Source organism: Puma concolor, chromosome C2 (assembly GCF_028749965.1).
Source record: "Puma concolor isolate L17-30 chromosome C2, mPumCon1.1.hap2, whole genome shotgun sequence".
Classification (NCBI taxonomy): Eukaryota; Metazoa; Chordata; class Mammalia; order Carnivora; family Felidae; genus Puma; species Puma concolor.
The window spans coordinates 50,763,960-50,784,776 of NC_141675.1; the positions used below are offsets into that span (position 1 = coordinate 50,763,960).

The following is a 20,817-nucleotide window of genomic DNA, read 5'->3' on the forward strand; positions in this document are numbered from 1 at the left end:
TCAAACGTTAATCTGGGGAGTGTCCTGAGGGTGTTTTTGGGTGGGATTAACATTTTTTTTTTAATTTTTTTAACGTTTATTTAGTTTTGAGACAGAGAGAGACAGAGCATGAATGGGGGAGGGTCAGAGAGAGAGAGAGACTCAGAATCTGAAACAGGCTCCAGGCTCTGAGCAGTCAGCACAGAGCGCGACGCCGGGCTCGAACTCACCGACAGTGAGATCATGACCTGAGCGGAAGTCAGACGCTCAACTGACTGAGCCACCCAGGTGCCCCAGGGTGGGATTAACATTTGAATTGGTAGACTAAGTAAAGCCGGATGGCCCTGGATGGCCCTGCTGAATGTGGTTTGGGTGGTCCTCATTCAGTCAATTGAAGCCTGAATAGTACAAAAAGGCTGACCCTCCTTGGAGGAGGGGAGCTCCTCCCGCCTGAGTGCTTTGAGCTGGAACAGCAGACGTTTCAGACCTTTGGACTTAAACTGAAATACTGTTTCTTCTCTGCTCTCAAGCCTGCTGGCTTTTGGACTAGAACTGAAACCATGGGCTCTTCCCGTTCTCAGGCCTCCAGACTTGGACTGAATCTACACAGCAGTTCTCTTGGGTCTCCGGCTTGCAGATGTCAGATCTTGGGACTTCTCAGCCTTCCAATAATGTGAGCCAGTTCCTTAGAGTAAATCTATATATGTATGTGTCTCTTGAGATGGATAGGTATATATATCTAGATACACAAGTCTATATATAGAGAGATTTTATATTTTAGTCTAATTATATAAATATTTACATATAAAAAGGTGTATAATAAGGAATTATATAAAAAAAATTATAAGATTCAGTTTCTCTAGAGAACCCTGACTAATGAAAACCTTTTGCTGGTTTTTTAAAACATCACACAGGTGTGTGTGGCAAGCCAAGTGGCCAGATATTTCCAGGAAGTGACACATGATATAGGGAGATGAGGGAACACAGATGGGGGGATATTGTGGTCACATGCTCATAGAATAGCTATACCTATAGAATACCATCATCCTGGGCGCCCGGGTGGCTCAGTCGGTTAACCATCTGACTCTTGATTTCGGCTCAAGTCATGATCGCAGTCATAGAGCCTCTCATTGGCCTCTGCACGGAGCCTGCCTGGGATTCTCTCTCTCTCCCTCTCTGCCCTTACTCGCACTGTCATGCTCTCTCTCTCTCTCTCTCTCAAAATAGATAAACTTAAAAAATAATAATAATAATACCATCATCCCACAGGAGGTCTGGGCTGTTCTCTGGTCAGGAAGGGCGTTTTCTGTAGTGCTACCAGACAGGGTTAGGTCTGGGTGTAAGCAGTGAAAAGGAACACCCCATGCCTCCAGGGCCCTGTTTTACACAAGTCTTGAGGCTGTAACTTACAGGGCGGTGCAAACTGCCTCTACCTTCAGCATGTTTTGTGTTCTTTAGGCAGCCCTTCACACTTCATTCTCCTAGAGTAAAATATTTAACACCTTGGAGAGCCTACACTGACTCTCTCAAGAGGTGTTTCTTCTCCACTGTGACCGCACATCAGAATTATGTGTGGTGCTTTAAAAAATGCAGGTAGCCAGTCTCTATCTAGACCTCTGGAGTGAGAAGCCCCTGAGGCCCGCTCCGGCTGCAGATGTTTTTAAAAGGCCTCACTAATGATTCTGAGATGGTGACAGGGTTGGAAGCCATTGCCCCAACCAGGTGGAAGGAGACTGAGACGGGTATGACCTGGGACTCGTGAGCCAGGAGCCAGCATCTGTGACCCCCTCCTGCTAGCCCCTGGAGCTGGCCTGAGGCATCTCCACCTGACCGGCAGGCTCCCAGAGGAGAATCTGCCCAGATTGAGCTCGCCTTCCCTTCCATTCAGCACCTGCCACCTGGGCCTGTCTTGCCTTATGCCCTTCCCTGATCAGGGCAACCTTCCAGAGCAAAAGTGGTGAGTCGTAAGAATAAACCTTGTGGGCTTCTTTTTAATGTGTTGCATATGTGCAGAATGTACTGGCCTGTCTGCCTCTGCCTGAGAGATGCTCTCACTGAACTAAATATTCTGACACTAGGAGAAGATGACATTAAATATTTAACATGGATGGCATTATTTTTGTGACACCCTTCGTGAGTCTCATTCTTGTAGCAAGGCCAGTGTAAACGAGCCACTTTGCCTATTATTATAACAACACAACAACAAATATTTATGAGGTGCCTCTAAGACACTTGAGAAACAATTTAAAAAGTACAGTTTCTTCCCTTAGAGAGTTTACCAATTTTTCTTCCTGACAGAGTGAGTTATCTTAAGACCAAAATACCCACAAAATTGAAACACTGCGTGGATAACAAACATACGACAAGAGAATCTGGGGCTGGAAAGTCTACCTTGAATAACTGCCGTGGTGCCTACACATTAAAACTGAGCAGGCATTTGTACTTTTACGAGATTGTTTTAGAGTATTTCTTCCTCATTTCCTACTTTCATCAATTAAATGCATAAGGTTTGCTGAGAACCTGCTTATACTGTGAATGGCCAGTGACTGCGGGCCATGTGCCTTTGCCTTCCCTCCTAGAGTGTATTAGGAGCTAAGATAGAGCCAGCCGGAGAGAGCAGCTGCCTCAGAGCTGGCGCCAGGGAAGAGCTTGGGAAGAGAAAACAAAGGAGTCTCTAACAACCCCATCTTCACCCCCCACTTTAACAAGGATGAGTGGCCCTCACTTCCTAACCTATGATTGACAAATGAAGCCAGTCTTTGTACAACCGTCAGGTAGCAGGGGAGAGAAGGTCCTCCAGAGACCCTGATGCAGGCCGTTTGCTGGAACTGATAATTATACACAGGGTCTCACACATATGAGAGGGGTCATTAGTCCTTGCAGTCACCACCCCCTGTACAGATGAGAAAAACAGAGGCAGGGATGATGGGGGTTTGGAGTGGTGGGGGTCTGGAGTTGATGGCCAAGAAAGAATTCTTGAGACATCTTTGTTGCAACAAGGGGATTTTATTAAAGCACGGGGAGAGGACCCACAGGCAGGAAGAGCTGCACTGGAATTGTGAGGAGTGACTGGTTATATACTATGGAGTTGAGGGAGGTAAGGGCAAAAGGGAGGACTCCAGAGGGACTTTGATATGTCAAAGAAGACTCCTAAGATACTGGAGGCCTTGCTCTTGTCAAGCTAAAGTTGTTTTCCCTCTAGTCAGGCATTAACATTAGGACAGTAGGGGGTTCCTGGAGAAATGGTTCAGTCTGTATTTGCCTCAAGTATTTGTCAATGAGCTGCAGGTTATAAGGAAGTTTAATCTGACCTACCATTTCCTTCTTGTCTTTGATCCCCACATCACTCCAGAGGGGAGGGTGATGTCGGAGCTCCAGGAAACTGAGTTTATAGGTTTCTGAAGATTAGGCTACTGATAAAATGGCCTTTTTCTTGTAATTTACTAAGATATTTGTGAACTGATGGAGACTCCTGTCCTGTATGACTGTGATCTCCATCAGTTAACCATTTGTTTTTCCCTTTCCTTTGTTCTTGGGCAGCCAGGAGTGCCCGGGGAATATCACACATATCCCACCTGGGGGGACAGGCAATGGCAGCATGGGTAACTTGCCTTAGGCTCCCTCATCAGAAAGAGGGGAAATGTCTTGTCCAAGTCCAGTGGTAGAGACAGCAGAGCCCACACCTCCTGCCTCTGGCCCGGCCACCAGCCACCTGATCCTTACTTCTTCTCCACCCGCAGCCTCCAAGTGCCCACAGCCTCTTCCCGGCCTCAGGTTCCTCCTCGAGAAGTGAATGGCTGGACCAGACATGGGAGGCTCATTCTAGCTCTGACAGTCATGATGTGGGCAGTGATCAAGTTCCGCATGACTCCAGAGTGGCAGCTGGGTGAAAATGCCCACAGTCTACTGTAGAACTAGAGAATGGGGGTGTCGGAATGACTCCGGGAATCACTCAGGGCAGGCAATCACAGCTCCACAGACAGCATGGGGGCCAGAATGCACATCTCATGGCCCATGACCCAGTGCGCTCTCCCTGGAAGAGATTTCCAAGTAAGAATACAAGTGAGTGCAGACCTTTTGTGTTCCCCTGGATGCCCTGAAGGAAGCTCCTAACTCCCGACTTAACCTCCTGGGCACATTGCCCTAAAGACGTCAGCTAGTCCTGCCTGTGTTTCCTCTACTCTAAGAAGAAGCCTGACGAAGGCACACCTTATGTACATGCAAGTCTATTCGTGTTGTTTACCTGGCATTTGCCCTGTACACGAATTTTATAAAGATAACACTTATAAGACTATTTTCTTAAACCATAAAAACCCAAATGGAAGTTTGAGAAAGTTTCCGAATTTCAATCAGCAAAGTGGAGTTCCTCTAATTGTGAGGCTAGAATTCGAGGGACCCATCCGTCGGGGTGCTGACCTTCTGTGGAATGGAGTGCTCAGATTAAGAGAGTGTGGGGCTGAGGGGAGCCCTTGGAGGGCGGCACACAGGCCTGAGGGGGTGACCGGCTGTGGGTCCACACAGGAGGGGAAATGCGTGGCATTTCATACCTATGCCTTAGAGGCCTCAGCTGGATGAAATTAGGAATAAAATCCCAACTCCTTTTACATCTGTTGAGTGTGAATCCGTCAGAAGCCTTCTTGAATAAGTGAACAGAAAACTCGGCCAAAGCAAAGTGAAAACCTCAGCTTAAGCCAAAACAGAAAATTCTAGGCTCGTGTGGGCAGTGGACACTTTAATGGCCTGATCCAGGGATCAGACTGTGAACTCTGCACGCGGGAGGTCTCATTCTCAGGCTGCCCTCAGAGCGACAAGATGGCTGTAGCAGCCCCAAGCCTCCTATAAATATTGGTTCCAGCTGGCGTATGTATCCGTCCCTGAACCAATTACTGAAGGAATCCAGTCAACCAAGAACCAGCCCTGAAGCTGGTTAAGTCTACAGAATGCAGATGCCCAAAGGAAATTTAAAGGACCCTTGCGTAAAAAGCACTGTGTTCCTCTGCTCCGAGTTCAGACAAATCCTTGGAACTGGAAAACCCTCCCCCACCCTTATTTTTGCTTTTCTGAGTTTTTCTATGCCTTTGGCGGCCAAGGTTAAAAATGACTGTCTCCCAGGCTTTTCTACAGTGTGAGGTACACGCAGAGTCTGGTGACCTTGGTGGGTGTTCATTTCTTGCTCCCTCAGTTTGCCTAATCGACAATACTTTTCCTCCAGAGGAGAACTATGTCCCTTTGTCCTTTTAATATACTCTCCTTTACATTTTCCCCCAAATGTTGGAGGATCAGAGAGCCCCAGGCTCATCTACAAATAAGAGCGTCATCCTAACACCTGGATGACAAAAATACGCAAAAACCTCCCGAAGAGCAAAGCAGAAAATACCATCAGTGGTCATTTTACATCCGACGTCTAATTAAAATGGGAAGGGGGAAGAGGCTACCCAACATGTAATGATAGAAAACGTGATGAGGGGCGCCTGGGTGGCGCAGTCGGTTAAGCGTCCGACTTCAGCCAGGTCACGATCTCGCGGTCCGTGAGTTCGAGCCCCGCGTCGGGCTCTGGGCGGATGGCTCAGAGCCTGGAGCCTGTTTCCGATTCTGTGTCTCCCTCTCTCTCTGCCCCTCCCCCGTTCGTGCTCTGTCTCTCTCTGTCCCAAAAAAATAAATAAACGTTGAAAAAAAAAAAAAGAAAACGTGATGAGGGAACCAGCAGTAGCTGAGTTAGAGCTGACGGCCTAGCCATGGGGCTCCCTACAGGCTGTGCAGCAGGAAGCAGAAGGATGGAAAGTGCTGGCGGGGCTCTGCTTATGGTGACTGGAAACAAGTTTTCTGTGGGACTTTGTCGTTTTGCTTTCTGGTCGCTCACTCCCCTTCCCTCCCAAGCATCCCCATGCTGCTCAATGCTGCCCTGTCCTTCAGCCCTTGCTGGGCAGAAAGTGCAGCCTGCTCGGCAGATACGGCGAAGCAGATCCGTGTAACCACTGGCTGAAGAGAGGAGACAGGACTGGTCCTGAGACACAGTTCTGGAAGCGGCTGTCTGTGCCTTTGTTACTGTCACATCATTCCCGGGACCAAAGGAGAGGAGCAGAGCAGTCACCCTCCCTTTCAGCACCTTCCTGGGAGGGGCGGTTGGCTTGTCCCGGCCCTGCTGGTGCATCTTAGTTTGTGAGCTCTGAGGGGGCCAGGAACCACGACGACAGACGACAGATTTGATCGTCCTCATAAAGCACGGAGGCTGGCACCCCTCATTCATTCTCACGTTCGTGGATTGCATGAAGATGTGCCAGACGCTGTGCTGGAGGAAAAGGGGGGGAAGATGCACCAGAGCACCACTGCCTGGCCTCACACAGTGAGTGAGTGCAGGGGAGGGGGTGGGGGGGTAGCGACCAGATTCCTGGGATGGATTACATCTCTGGGCTTTGTGCCCCCAGAGGACACCCTGTATTTATGTTTGCTGGTGAGCTTCTTCAGTCTGACTTATTTCTTGGTGGATTATCCATTCAGATCACATGCCTAGATCAGAGAAGGCGTTCAGTATGTCTCATTCATGGAATGAATGAATGAATGAATGAGTGAATCACAGTGTGACCAGTGCTCTGAGAGAAATCTGAGGTGCTGTGGGAACACATATGACGACTGCCTAAGGGAGAGGTGGGCAGGTCGTGGAAGGCTTCCTGGAGGAAGAGACAGCCAAGTAAGAGAGGACAGTAGGGTAGGAAAGGGCGAGGCCAAAGAGTAAACAAGGTAAAAAGCAGTCTAACAGTGACTAGTGCTAGTAACAGTGCTAGGAGTAGAGAGGCAGAGGATAGAGAGGTAAGACACAGAAATGGCACAGATGAGGAAGTGACCACCTCTTCTGGGGAGTCAGGGAAGGCGCTGGGCGAGGCAGTGGGATTTTGAGGGATGCAGGGGAATCCGTTAGGGTGATATGAAAGAAATCTACAGCCATTTCTTTTTCTTTCTTTTCTTTTTCTTTTTTTTTTAATTTCTCACTTGACCCTCACTCAGATCTAGGCTTGAGTGTTGCTTTCCTGACCATCCAGGTCCAGCTAGAGGCTTCCTATTAGTCCCCATTGCAACCCCTCTTACCAGTGTGTGGCCTTTTGGGTCCTGTGCTGTAATTGTTCGAGTGTTTTTCTGTCTTCCCCACTGGACTGGGAGCCCCAGGAAACAGAGACCATTATTATCATTTGCCATTTTGACCCCACCATCTGGCATGGTTCTGGGGGAATGATGGGGCCTCGATAAGTATTTTCTAAATGAAGTGATAAACTCAGGAAGAAAAGCGTGGAGGAAGTCTAAGTTAGCACGGCCTGGAGGAAGAATTATATAGGGAGAGAAAATGATAAGAGAGGACTTTGGAAAGATGATGAAGAACCTTGGAGGCCATGCCACAAAGATTGGAATTGATCTGTTTTGTGATGGGGAGTCACTTGGCCAGATGCATTTTAGGAAGCTCACTCTGATCGCAGTGGTCACAGCAGGCAGCAAATTAGGACTGGAAATAGAGGCAAAAAGAGAGGCTGCACCGGACTCACTGCACCGGACTCAATATCCTGGCTTTTACAGAAGATTAGAGGGGCACCTGGGTGGCGCAGTCGGTTAAGCCTCCGACTTCAGCCAGGTCACCATCTCGCGGTCCGTGAGTTCGAGCCCTGCGTCAGGCTCTGGGCTGATGGCTCAGAGCCTGGAGCCTGTTTCCGATTCTGTGTCTCCCTCTCTCTCTGCCCCTCCCCCGTTCATGCTCTGTCTCTCTCTGTCCCAAAAATAAATAAACGTTGAAAAAAAAAATTAAAAAAAAGATTAAATGTAACCATCAGTTACTTGCTCACTAACTGTGAGCCCAGTTCATCATACTGTGTACCTAGACAGACAGCCTACACAGAACACATATGGCAGTTGTGAGTAAATGAGGCTTGATAGAATTAGCAAAAGATTGGTAAAGAAAACACAAAAGGAAATGTTTTTAAAAGCATAAAATAAAATCTCAGAAAAATGGCCTAAAATAGGTGTCAGCATAACAAATTGCAAAGTTTTAGAGATTGGGTAAAAAAAAAAAAAAAGATGCTGGTTTCTAGATATGTTCTTTACATTAAAGGGCAAAAATAAACGGAAAATATAGGAATGGGCAAATAAAAATCAGACAAAACATGAACAAAAAGGAGGTGAGGTGGTGGTGTAAAATTAATATTAAATGAACAAAGTAGAATTCAGGTAAAGAAAAGATACAGTAATGAGTGGTGATAATTGGTGGAGTGAGCTCCCTAAGGAGGAGCAAGGGGATAGGACCCAGAGGATCCATGGAGAAACAGGTCTTGGATAGAAAGAAGCCTCTTCCACAGTGACAGGAAGAGAGGGGGAAAAGATGGGTGTCATCTTAGTTCATGATCCCTTAACTGAGGAGCCAACGATGAGTATACACCCATCTGAGGGTGAAGGAGGTGGGGTGTCTGCATCCCAGAGGGAGTCCTCAGGCAGCTGGAGACCACTGGGAAATGGGCAGGACATCCACTGTGTCTGTGATGGGTAGGTTGCTGGACTTAAGAGCAAGAAATAGAGGGGACAGTAGTTTGTCTGCTTTTATGTTCTCGGTGAAGCAGGAAGTGTGAGTGGTCTGCTGATGCTGGAAGAAGAAAAAGTGGGGCCTGAGGTTGAGAAAAGTAGAGCATCTTTGAAATCCAAACAGTGGAGGAAAATGATCCAAAAACAGAGCCCATCAGTGCATAGTTACTGTAGACCGAGAATTTACAACGCGTCCGTCTCTGTCTTCTGTGATTTTCTCCAGCACGGCTCAGCATCTTAGTTATGGGTGATGAGAGCCAGACAGTCAGATTGATCCGGGTGGGGATTTTTGCCAGGCAGCTGCAATAAAAGAACAGGGAGACAATGGAGCTGAGAACAGGGTAAGAGAAGCTTTTACATACTCAATCACTTCATTCAGCCATCCTAACCTTCCTGGTCAAGGAAGGAATTGAAGACAGAGTAGACTGGAAGAAAGTGAAGAGTTTAAGGACAGAGTGTGTGAGGGAAGGTAACTGTACAAGATGAGCAAGAATGAGAAATTCTAGCAGCTACGCAGAGGCTAATCACCAGATCTTTTATATATATGTTTGGAATAGGATTGAGGCACACCTCCACCCAAGTTCTCTTGTGCCCCAGTTCAGTCCCATGTCTCTTGGCACTTTCGTGGTCTTCTGTTTCCACTCCATCAACATTTTCTACATTTCCATCTAAGAGTCACTGCCTGTCATGCATACATTTTTTTAATTGAGGTTTATACTTGGGAGCTTGCAATATCCAAGGTGTGCTAAATGTATATAATTTCTATACCAGCGTAACTTTAAGAAGCCTTGACATCTTAGATCGATCAGTGGCTTCTGTGCCCGTCTCCAATGGTCCCACTGAGCCATATGAAGAAGACCATGGATTCTCAATGACCTCTGTGGGGAATGGTGACGCAAAAAATTGAAAATGTTCTTATGTTTGTCTTTGGAATGAATTTTTAATTTCTGTTTGAATATGGGTTCCATAGACATGAAAACCTATTAAAGGAAAATCAAGAGTCATCTACACTTAATAAAATATGCAGGAATGGGATAATGATCTAGTAGCCCGTCTCTGCCTAGGCTTCTGTTAAGCTTTTAGAACTCCATATTGAATTAATCATTCTACACGGCACCAGTGGGAGAAATTCCACCTTGACCACATCAGACTGATGTGTCACACTTGCACCCTCCTCTGTCAGGATTGGTGGTCCTTGTCATCTTGTCCCAGAAAATGAGACTGCTGACGCTCTTTTTTATTTCACCCGTTTTTTCTTCCTACTAAGCTATTTTTGCTACAGTCATTTACTGCCACTGGGATTTTTGCACAAGGTTAATAGTACTAATAAAATGAAGGGCAAAGCACCAAAGAGAGAACCTTGAAAGAATAGTCTGTAACCCTTTATTTGGTCAGGGCTAAAAACTCCTCAAGACATTACAGCATTGAGTTTGGGGTGAAGGCCACTTTCAACCTTCTTTGCTGAATTGTTCTTCACTCTCTGGGCCCTGCACTTAATGTCATACTGGAATCTTGTAGAAGGAGTGAGTCCATTCCAGTGATGTCCCAACTGCTGCCTGGACGTTTTTTACTCCAGCTGCCATCACAGTCACATGGGAGCTTTTGAAAAATACCTGTGCCTGGGCTCTTCCTCAGACCAAGTAAATCAGACTCTCTGGGGTGTAGCAGGGCATGAGCTCCCAAGTGGTTCTATTAATTGGGCCAGAGTTGAGAATCACTGACCTGGACAAGGAGCTCCAAACTCTGCTTCTGAACAGTTGAGGGGGCAACCCTGGCTCACCGGCTGAGTTACTTGTTCATCACATGGTTGGGTTTAAGAGGGAAGCTTTGAAGGGCACCTGGGTGGCTCAGTCAGTTAAGTGGCCAACTTCAGCTTAGGTCATGATCTTACAGTTCATGGGTTCAAGCCCCGCGTCAGGCTCTGTGCTGACAGCTCGGAGCCTGGAGCCTGCTTCAGACTCTGTGTCACCCTCTCTCTCTGCCCCTCCCCGACTCATGTCCAGTCTCCCTGTCTCTCAAAAATGAATAAACTTTTAATTTTTTTATTAAAAAATTTTTTTAAAACATTTATTTATTATTGAGAGACAGAGAGAGACAGAGCATGAGCAGGAGAGGAGCTGAGAGACGGGGAGACACAGAATGTGATGCAGGCTCCATGCTCCGAGCTGTCAGCGCAGAGCCTGACACGGGGCTCAAACTCACAAACTGTGAGATCATGACCTGAGCCGAAGTCAGACACTTAACCGACTGAGCCACCCAGGTGCCCCAAATGAACAAACTTTAAAAAAAAAAAAAAGATGGAAGCTTTGAGCACCTGAGAAATTTCACTTCCCAGGCAGTGTGCAAGAGGCACAGCCCTAGAGGAGGCAATTTTGGTGTTCAGTTGAAAGAAGCAAATGCCAAGTGTGGAGTTTGTTTTTCATTTAGCTTTGGCCTCCAATTAAAATTCAAAAATTCTGTGGCATTTTTTAATGTTTTAGTCTATCCACCACTCTCCATGGGTCGCTTCAGAATAATCCAAAATAAATAATAAGTTTTCCTAAGCTTTGTTAAGGTGGGTATACTGTTAGAGTTGATACATTCCAATGTTGACTTTGCCTTTCGCTGTGGTCTCTGGAAAAGTCATTTATCTTCTTATGGAACTTTTGGTGCTTTAAATAGTACCTCTTTGGAAGATAAGAAGGGAAGTAACATTTAGTGAGCATCCTTTGTATGTGTAGTACTGTACTAAACACTTGATACATGCTGTTGAAATCATTTAGAGCATGGGCTGTGGAGCCAGAGTGCCTGGGCTTACATCCTGGCTGAGCTACTCCCAACAAATACACTCAAGAGCCCAGAGTGGTCCTGAGTTTCAAGTGACGTGACGTCTATAAAGTGTGTAGCACAATGGCTGGCACAATGCGAGCTCTCGAGAAAGCATTGGCTGGCTTTATCATCGTCTCACAGAATTCTCACAGCGATCCTGGAGTGGGTGTCATCCTTCGTTTTAGAGATAATCAAAGTCTTCAAAGTCAACCTATTTATCCATGGACACATTTTAGGATTGTTGCAAACTAAGAGAAATAATTTCAGGACTTGAGAGAGACTTAACCTGCAAAAGTGAGCTCTGTTCTGGGGGGAGGAGGGACAATGATGAATAAGACGGACAGACTCCCTCTCTTTGTGGAGAGTCGGCAGAGCTCTCTGTTGACCTTCAGGACCCATGAGGCACTGTATGTACCAGATCTTCTGGTAGCACATTCTTCACCATGATTATGTATTCTTTCCTAGTTAATAGACAGCTCTAGTCCCTCATAGGGAGTAGCCCCTAAGGGTCTTGACTAATCACAAAATGCTCAAAGATGGAGAGTCACCAGGTGGATATTTTTGCTACCTCAGGAGTTTCTTCTGGGAAGACTCTCCCTTGTTTCCTGAAACCAGGGCCCCTGGTGCTAGCATAGCAGAAGGAGTAACAAGAGGCTATCAGTGCTTTAAGAGGGCAAATACAGGTGTTATTCTACGATGAGTCCCAGATCCATGGCAACCTCCAAGACCCCTTCTGGAATGTTCGTTCATTCTTTCTTTTCTTTTTCTTCCCTTCTCTTCTCTTCTCTTCTCTTCTCTTTCATTTTATGTAGTTTAATTTACATCCAAGTTAGTTAGCAATGATTTCAGGAGTAGATTCCATAATGCCCCTTATTTATTTAGACCATCCCTCCTCCTACAACCCCTCCAGAAACCCTTTGTTTATTCTCTGTATTTAACAGTTTTTTATGTTTTGTCCCCCTCGTGTTTTGTATCATTTTTGCTTCCCTTCCCTTATGCTCATCTGTTTTGTATCTTAAATTCCTCATATGAGTGAAGTCATGTATTTGTCTTTCTCTGACTAATTTCGCTTCGCATAATACCCCCCAGTTCCATCTATGTAGTTGTGAATGATAAGATTTCATTCTTTTTTTTTCTACTTCATTTATTTTATTTTTGTTTTTTACTTTTTTAATTTTATTTTTTATTTTTTAAAATTTACATCCAAATTAGTTAGCATATAGTGCAACAATGATTTCAGGAGTACATTCCTTAATGCCCCTTACCATTTAGCCCATCCCCCCTCCCACAAACCCTCCAGTAACCCTCTGTTTGTTCTCCATATTTATGAGTCTCTTCTGTTTTGTCCCCCTCCCTGTTTTTATATTATTTTTGTTTCCCTTCCCTTATGTTCATCTGTTTTGTCTCTTAAAGTCCTCATATCAGTGAAATCTTATGATTTTTGTCTTTCTCTGATTAACATCACTTATCATAATACCCTCCAGTTCCATCCACGTAGTTGCAAATGGCAAGATTTCATTCTTTTTGATTGTCAAGTAATACTCCATTGTGTGTGTGTGTGTGTGTGTGTGTGTGTGTGTATTTACCACATTTTCTTTATCCATTCAGCCATTGATGGGCATTTGGGCTCTTTCCATACTTTGGCTATTGTTGATAGTGCTGCTATAAACACGGGGGTGCATGTGTCCCTTCGAAACAGCACACCTGTATCCTGTGGATAAATGCCTAGTAGTGCAATTGCTGGGTCGTAGGGTAGTTCTATTTTTAGTTTTTTGAGGAACCTCCATACTGTTTTCTGGAGTGGCTGTACCAGCTTGCATTCCCACCAACAATGCAAAAGAGATCCTCTTTCTCTGTATCCTCGCCAACATCTGTTGTTGCCTGAGTTGTTAATGTTAGCCATTCTGACAGGTGTAAGGTGGTATCTCATTGTGACTTTGATTTGTATTTCCCTGATGATGAGTGATGTTGAGCATTTTTTCACGTGTCAGTTGGCCATCTGGATGTCTTCCTTGGAGAAGTGTCGATTCATGTCTTTTGCCCATTTCTTCACTGGATTGTTTGTTTTTTGGGGATTGAGTTTGATAAGTTCTTTATAGATTTTGGATACTAACCCTTTATCTGATACGTCATTTGCAAATATCTTCTCCCATTCTGTCGGTTACCTTTTAGTTTTGCTGCTTGTTTCCTTCACTGTGCAGAAGGTTTTATTTTGATGAGGTCCCAGTAGTTCATTTTTGCTTTTGTTTCCCTTGCCTCCAGAGACGTGTTGAGTAAGAAGTTGCTGTGGCCAAGATCAAAGAGGTTTTTGCCTGCTTTCTCCTCGAGGATTTTGATGACTTCCTGTCTTACATTTAGGTCTTTCATCCATCTTGAGTTTATTTTTGTGTGTGGTGTAAGAAAGTGGTCCAGGTTCATACTTCTGCATGTCACTGTCTAGTTTTCCCAACACCACTTGCTGAAGAGACTGTCTTTATTCCATTGGATATTATTTCCTGCTTTGTTAAAGATTAGTTGGCCATACGTTTGTGGGTCCATTTCTGGGTTCTCTATTCTGTTCCATTGATCTGAGTGTCTGTTCTTATGCCAGTACCATACTGTCTTGATGATTGCAGCTTTGTAGTATAGCTTGAAGTCTGGGATTGTGATGCCTCCTGCTTTGGTTTTCTTTTTTAATATTGGTTTGGCTATTTGGGGTCTTTTCTGGTTCCACACAAATTTTAGGATTATTTGTTCTAGCTCTGTGAAGAATGCTGGTGTTACTTGATAGGGATTGCATTGAATGTGTAGATTGCTTTGGGTAGTATCGACATTTTAACAATATTTGTTCTAGATTTCATTCTTTTTGATTGCCAAGTAATACTCCATTGTATATTTATACCATGTCTTCTTTATCCATTTATCTGTCAATGGACATTTGGGCTCTTTCCATACTTTGACTATTGTTGATAGCACCGCTATAAACATTGGGGTGCATGTGCCCTTTCAAAACAGCACAACTATATCCCTTGGATAATACCTAGTAGGGCAATTGCTGGGTCATAGGGTATTTCTATTTTTAATTTTTTGAGGAACCTCCGTACTGTTTTCCAGAGTGGCTGCACTAGTTTGCATGGAATGTTCTTTCATTGTATGTGCTAATGTACTAGTTGGTGGATACACAGATTACTAACTCATAAGGGCCATAGATGGAGTCATATAGACTAATTTGTTTCCAAGCAATGAATTAATGAAAAGAAGATCAGCAGGCAATAAAAAATGTATTGAACATTACTTCTATGCTGATCATTTCTTATCTGCTGTTCTTGAATTCATTCATTCATAAAACACTAAGTCCCTCCTATGTATCAGGTTTTATATAGTCTCTGGGGAGATAAGATTATGCTAAGATGTTAGTAGTTTTGAAAATGTCTCAAGAAGGCCTGTCTTCTGTTTTTGAGAATAATCCAAAATATTATTGACACAGAAATATCACTTTTGTATTCTTTGATGTCTGTGGTTACCTAAATTTATATATATATATTTTTAAATGTTTATTTTCGAGAGAGAGAGAGAGAGAGAGAGAGAGAGAGTGAGCAGGGGAGGGGCAGAGAGAGAGGGAGACAGAATCGGAAGCAGGCTCCAGGCTCTGAGCTGTCAGCACAGAGCCTGACGTGGGTCTTGAAATCGTGAACCGTGAGATCATGACCTGAGCCAGAGTCGGACGCTTAACCAACTAAACCACGCAGGCACCCCTAATAGATATATTTTCATACAGTACCTTAGGGAGTTTCCTTCCATTCCTGTAAAATTGGGACTATGCGGTTATAGTGCCATCACCTCAATGCCAAAGCCTGGCTGGGAACATCAGTGTCCAAATCAGGCTTCCAGGAGCTGTTCTGGGCTTCTCTCATATCCTAATTACTTTTTCAGTATAGCATAATATACCATTTCAAAGGAGAATGACTCTATTAGAGTTTGGATTGAATGGGATCTCCTAAAGATTACAAATATATCAACATGCTTTTGATTTATTATTGCTTCCTTTTCTTCTTTAACATGATAAATTTCCATACATAATTTCTGAAAAGGGAAGGCCTGTGTCACTTAGTTAGAAGTAATGCATTAAAAAACACTCATGTATAGCTCTATGGAAGATGCAAAAATACCCCATCCACTCAATACAGCTATGAGTTTCCCATTAGGAAAAGGATGTTACAGATTGAAAAAAAAAAAAAAAAAAAAAAAAAGAACAAAGCTGAAATCATTAACAGTTGGTAGCAATCAGAGATAGATAAAATAAGCTAATTTTTATATCTAAAATCATAAATCTACAGGGAAATGAGAACTGAGTTAATTTGAGTGTAACGAGGTTGGGGACTTTTTAATCTTTAGGTTTTTGCTACATTATTCCTTACATATTTCCTCAGTTTTAATTTCTCTGTATTTCAAAAACTTCTTAGTCGAAAAATGTGTGAATCATTTTGTATTCCTACTTTCATTAGTAATACTTAATACTATAAACTCATTTAATACTATAAAATCATTAAGCTCAGAGTCCAACAGGAAAAATTTGAAGACTATCACAAAATATTTTTCATTCCTTATTACAACGTATTACCCTTTTCTTTTCACTAAAAGTTTCTTTGCCTTGCCATGGAATTAACATTTATCTCCTAGCATGTCCTGATAGTCCTATGAACATACCCCATAGTTTTTATGTATAGACACACCAGAGTTATTCAAAACTTTTACTGTTTGGAGAGATGAGAACTCACTGAACCTTCAAAAAAACTATTTCCCTGCACAAATATAAAAAGATTAGACATAAATTTTTCAGAGATAAAAGAAAGCATAAAGGAGGTTACAACTTTCAGACTTCTTAACAATGGTGTTTTCTAGACAGTTCTCATTTATAGTAACTTCTGTGGAAAGGCAAAAGATAAAAAATAAATTAAAAATATATTTGAATGGGAGCATCTTGGTGGCTCAGTTGGTTAGGCGTCCAATTCTTGGTTTCCGCTCAGGTCATGATCTCATGGTTTTGTGAGTTCGAGCCCCATGTGGGGCTCCACGCGGACAGTGTAGAGCCTGCTGGAGATTCTTTCTCTCCCTCTCTGTCTGCTCCTCCCCAACTCACACTGTCTCTGTCTCTCTCAAAAATAAATATAAATTAATAAATAAATAAAAATAAAAAATTTAAAAAATATATAAATATACATATATAAGCATATATATGTATATATATATACATATACATATATAAGTACATATATATACACACACATATATACACACACACACACACACACACACATATGTATATATACACACACACACATATATATTTGAATGTATACTATGTTCCAGGCCCTGTGAATTCACAGAAAAAAAAAAAATTTAAAAAAGGGATTTTGAATCTTAATAGCAGATCCCATTTTTAAAGAAGATATTGGGAATATTTTAATTTGTTGAAAAACAAAAACCAGCAATTGTCATTTAACCCTGGTGTCCCATAGTAGTTATCTGATTTTATTCTAATACTGTGTTATTTCACCTACACTCACTATTCTGTACATTTCTTATAGGGAGTTCTTCCAAAGAACCAAAATGAATAAAGCATCTGAATGATGCTTGGTGGTTATAAGCCCCCTGAAAACTTCACTGTAAGAAATAATTTTCAGCATGTAATTATCAGTACATGAAAATATGAGGAATTTTAACTGAGAAACTTAATACAAAATACTAACAAAATATGAACACAGCCTCTTTTTCATGTCCAGGAAGTAGGAAGAGCTATAATTTGGTGGAACCCTTGTTTATGAATGGATTTCCCAGGGAAGTAATAATGTTTTTAAAAAATGCTTCTTGTTATAAAAGTTTTAATACTCATTTCCATAGTGTGGGCACAAAAAACACACGGAGGAAAAAAATCATCTGAGAATCTTTTTGGCTTCATTTTAACTTTTCATAATAGGCTCAAGGTGCAGGAGTCATAGCTCCATAAGGAAATTAAAGGGGCTTAAGCCATGGATTTAAATTACCATGTATTACTAATTCTAACCCCTAAATGTGGGGAAGGGATTATTGTTTTCGGGTGGAAGACTGAGAGCAGTGAAATGTCATTCACAAGAGCCCCAGTTGAGTAGTGTCAACCCCACAATTCTGCTTTATAATGCAAAACTGTCTGTTCTAATCTCCATACCCCGCCCCCCCCCCCCCCCCCCATCCAATACCTTCCATCACTACTTCCTTGTCTTTAAACTTACTGAGCAGATGCATGGGAAAACAAAACAAAATAGTTGCAGGCGGATTTGCCCTGAAACAAATCTTAAAACAAAACGGAGCTGGCAGTATCCCTGCACAATGAAGTACATAAGACTTTAAATCAAAGAAAGAAGGAAAATATCAAATATCTGTACGTTCTCAATAAGGATCATGAAGAAGCTTACGTCAGTCCCAGCTATTTAACCCTCAAAACATCAAGCCTATGCGCAGGCATTAGACGAGGTCCAGGGTCCAACTCCCCACAGGTTTTCTGGGATAATCTAAGACTGACTCCCCTTTGCCACTGCCTTGCCCACTGGTATCCTGTGCCCCAGAATTCCTTCAATGACAGGCACATGTCATTATTGCTCAGCCCTTAGCCTTGGCTCTGGGGTTCTTAAGGGTTTGAGAGCTTTAAAGCCCAGGATGGTTCTGTGCCTGAGGTCTTATGGGAAGTCAAGCTAAACGTGTCCTGAGGTTGAGTTGAGAGAATCTGCGAGCATGGAGGTGGCTCAGAAGATTGGGGGCAAGTGTATGTCATTCTTACACCACAGATGAGGCAATCTGGGGGCAGAAACTGGTTTAAACCTCATCAGAAGGAAGGTTCAGTGGAGGAGGCATTTGGCAGAGGGAAAACATAGGAAGTTTCATGAAAGAAGGTGTTGTTACAAGCACTTCCAGCAGCCACTATGCATACCACTTATCTGGAGCACAGTAGCAGGGTTGTAGGGGAGGCATCATTACCAGAAAACAGCCCGGGGCTGGGAGAGACCATGGCCTTGGAGGCCCCACCACTGACCAACCGTGGAAAGACACTTCTCTATCATTTCACCTCCTCATCTATAAAATATGTGGAACTCTTCAGATCTTCCAGAGTTGCCTGTAGATGGGAATCCTACTCCCCATTTACGATATGGAACCTGTCTGAAAGCCCACTTTTATTCCACATGGACTTTGCCCCTTCCTTACCTAGTTTCATTGCTATTTCAAGTTCTTTTCTTGAAGTGCAGGTGTGAAAGCAGCCCCCTCAACCTCCCCCTTCCGCAGAGCTGGAGTGGTATTACTGGTTCTTGCAAGAAGTAATCAAAGTAAAAAAGAAAAGGCTACGTTGTTATCGTATTTGTTAACTCAGGCCAGATGCTCATTAGCAATACACTAGAAGCCAAAAATGAAAAACCAGGCTGCAGCTTGGATCCAAAAATAAGGGCCAGGCTCTGTGGAAAACATCAACAGATGCAAACCAGAACAGGGAAGAACGTTTTGTCTGCACCATTTGAAAAAGATAGAACCTTCAGCTGTGTCCCAGGCCCCCAGACATAGATCCGTGTCTAGTTTATCTGTAGGGGCCACACAGGTATAAAGAAAAGGAGGAGATACTAATATCTCAGTATGAGAAGCATCTAGAACTGTGGTCCTCAACCCTGGCTGAAACTGGAGTCACCAGAGGATCTTTTAAAAATTCTGATGCCAAGGTCCTGTTCCCAGAGATTCTGATTTAACTGGTCTGGTGAGGGACCATAAAAAAGTCACCCTTTAAAGCTCCCCAAGCTACACAGATGTGCAGCCAGAGCCGAAGACCACGACCCCTCATCCACGGTAGCGAATGGGGGAAACGACCAACATGCTGCACGCAGTCTTGGGTTGGAGACCCTTTCTCACCAGGGCTGGAATGCACATGCTTCCAAAATGTTTACTTACTGACTCAACAGATGATTATTAAGTACCTACTGTGTGCAGCCTCCACTTCAATGGCTAGGGTTAAAAATTTTAAATTAAACTCGGTCCTTGCCCTCAGGACAGTTGATGGGGCAGTCGCATGAGAAAAGAAAGTATGTAACTGCAAAAACAATGTGGCCAGTACAGTAAGAGCGGTTAGTTCAGAGTGGTAGGGGGAGAGTGAATGGGGTGACTCCCCTCAAAGTCCAGCCACAGAATTGTGAAATTAGAGACGAAAGAAGCCTGAGGTCCCCAATTTTGTGCAAGGAAACGAGAAATCAAGAGGTTGGGACATTCTCAGGAACACAGAATTAATGGAACAAGATCTAAAATACTCATTCTGACTCACCGGAGGAAGTGTTAGGGAACTGCGTCTTGCAGCACTGAATTCTGAGGCTGAAGAATAAGCAGGATTGGGGCACAAGGACATGGGAGAGGGTTCCGTTCTCCAGAGACTCAGCCTGAAGCTCAGACAGGAAAGGGCCTGCAGGGTCATTCTCCGGACCTGATCTCAGGCGGTGGCCAACAGCTGAGTGCCCCCTCCTCCAAGTCAGCACTGGTCCTGGGCTCACATGATTTCTTGCTTTCCAGTGCAGGTTAGGGGGGATGATCCTCCCTCCAGCTCCACATTTCTCTGGGAATCATTCTATTCAAATGAGATAGTAAACACATAAATTTTGCCCAGTGAGTTGTCTAAGTTCAATGAGATCTGGGTTTTGAACTTCTAACTTTAAACTTTTCAGCGATATAACAGATTCATAACTCCACACACCTCCAGATTAAACACCCTTTGACCATTTGGTCAGCCTTGACTACCTAGAGTTGGCATGTGCTCTCCTTGCAAAACAAGAATTGTTAAATCCATAATGAAATGTGTTGAATTGGTTCTCCATTCTCCCCTTCCTCTGACCTTGGTGTTGTCTTTAAAGTCGCATCTTCTCTCTGGGGCACCTGGGTGGCTCAGTCAGTTAAGCGCCTGACTTCAGCTCAGGTCATGATCCCACTGTTGATGAGTTTGAGCCCCAAGTCAGGCTCTGTGCTCACAGCTCAGAGCCTGGAGCCTGCTTTGGTTTCTGTGTCTGCCTTTCTCTGCCCCTTCCCCAGCTCACACTCTGTCTCTCTCTTTCTCTCTTTCTCTCAAATAAATAAACATTAAAATTTTTTTTTAAAAAATAAAGTCTCACCTTCTCTCATACCCTACATCCTTTTGATCAGCCAATCCTATTGGCTGTCCTTCAAAGTCTATCCAAAATTCAAGTACTTCTCCCATCCTTGCTACTACTACCTCAGACCCACAACCATTGTCCTGTCTCAACTGGATTTTCACAACAGCCTTCCAGCTGGTGCTTGTGTTTCAGACTTAGCCTCAGAGCTGTAACCTCCCTACCACAGATGCTCCACTTTGAGAAGGGTCAGACTGTGTCACTTCTCTGTTGGTATTGGCCTGTCCAGGGTCCTTCCTAAGACTGACATGACCCCACGTGATCTGTTCTCTCTGACTTCTCGGACCTT

The 20,817-nt window shown here is 43.8% G+C and overlaps 1 protein-coding gene and 1 long non-coding RNA gene across 6 annotated transcripts in view; one reads left to right on the forward strand and one right to left on the reverse strand.

Annotated features, from left to right (window-relative positions):
• Positions 1-20,817, forward strand: part of KCNAB1 (potassium voltage-gated channel subfamily A regulatory beta subunit 1) — a 415,847-nt gene that overhangs the window by 301,796 nt on the left and 93,234 nt on the right. The window lies entirely within an intron of this gene.
• LOC147577247 (uncharacterized) lies at positions 8,145-20,296 on the reverse strand. The gene is made up of 2 exons (XR_015240074.1): positions 19,655-20,296; positions 8,145-8,835 (listed from the first exon to the last, which is right to left on the reverse strand). It is a non-coding gene; the product is annotated as an uncharacterized LOC147577247 (long non-coding RNA).